The 1,296-nt window shown below is 41.9% G+C and overlaps 1 pseudogene; it reads left to right on the top strand.

Annotated features, from left to right (window-relative positions):
• The first annotated feature begins 286 nt into the window (after positions 1-286).
• Positions 287-586, top strand: LOC100960390 (annotated as a pseudogene).
• The last annotated feature ends 710 nt before the right edge of the window (positions 587-1,296 follow it).

Genomic DNA, 1,296 nt, shown 5'->3' with positions numbered 1-1,296 from the left:
GAGATAGCATATGTGATTTATCTAGCACACAGTAGATACCCTATGAATAGTAGCTATTACAAAGTAATCTAAGACTCTTACCTTTTCCTCTTTTTTGTTACCCACTCTGCCTCCCATGCAAACTCCAAGTAACCCTTCCCCAAACACTAGCTTTCACTTTGCTACCACCTCATCCTCTCTCTTGAACACTTCTAGTGTCTCATCCTCTATGTTTCCTGAAGTTAGGTCAGAGGGAAGATAAACAAAGCCAAAGAAACAATGAAAGGAAGTAAGTGCTCCTAGCACCATGGCTCAGTTTGTCTGTAACCTTGCAGAGAAGGCCCTGGCGCTGGTGAATGCTGCTGTGACTTATTTGAAGCCTCGACTGGCCATATTTTGGTACTATGCCGAGGTTGACCTGGTTTCTCCAACCCCCGCTAAGATCCCTAGAGCTTTTCAGAGCCTGAAAAAAATAGTCAATAGAGCTTCAAACAGCTCACAGTTGAGGAAGCTGTGCTGAGTGGTTTGGTGGCCACAGAGGTGTGGATGTAGTTTTATGTCTGCAAGAGCATAGGCAAGTGTGGCCATCATTGGCTATGATGTTTGAAGACCAAGCTTTAACATCTGATGACATGTAACTTATGATTTGAATGGACCATTCAGACTGTTATCTGAATAAAATAAGATGTGTTGGGCAGTGCCTGTGGCTCAGTGAGTGGGGCGCCAGCCCCGTATACCGAGGGTGGTGGGTTCCAGCCTGGCCCTGGCCAAACTGCAACAAAAAAATAGCCAGACATTGTGGCGGGCACCTGTAATCCCAGCTAATCAGAGGCTGAGGCAGGAGAATCGCCTGGCTGGGGAGTTGGAGGTTGCTGTGAGCTGTATGACAGCTGCCATGGCACTCGGTAAAGTGAAAGTCTGTTTCTAAAAAAAAAAAAAAAGTGAAAAAAAACCCTCACCCTTTTAAAAATAAAAATAAAATAAGATGTGTCAAAAATAAAGGAAATAAGTGTAAATAATTTTGAGAAAAATGTTTACATTCCAAAGTTCCAGTATGTGTGTGTGTAGAGAGAGAGAGAACCTTTGTTAAGCCGGTCGTCTTCAAATTTCAGGAAAGAAGAAATGGCAAAATAACAACAAAAAAAGAAAAGCATTTTATATTGGTGGATGGAAAGAAATCACCAAGTTTAAGTCTGAGTGTGGGTTCCAGTCTCAGGGATAGGGTGCTGAAATGTCAGTGTCAGGACGAGGTAAGAAAGTTAAGAGAAAGGTTAAAAATAATAAATAAACAGCCGTGTCATTTATTTTTTTTTTTTT

The sequence above is a fragment of the Otolemur garnettii genome, unplaced genomic scaffold, assembly GCF_000181295.1.
Source record: "Otolemur garnettii isolate 467f Iridium unplaced genomic scaffold, OtoGar3 scaffold00094, whole genome shotgun sequence".
NCBI classification, from domain to species: Eukaryota; Metazoa; Chordata; class Mammalia; order Primates; family Galagidae; genus Otolemur; species Otolemur garnettii.
The sequence above is the reverse complement of the archived record's forward strand: the minus strand, read 5'-3'. Positions and strand labels throughout refer to the sequence as shown.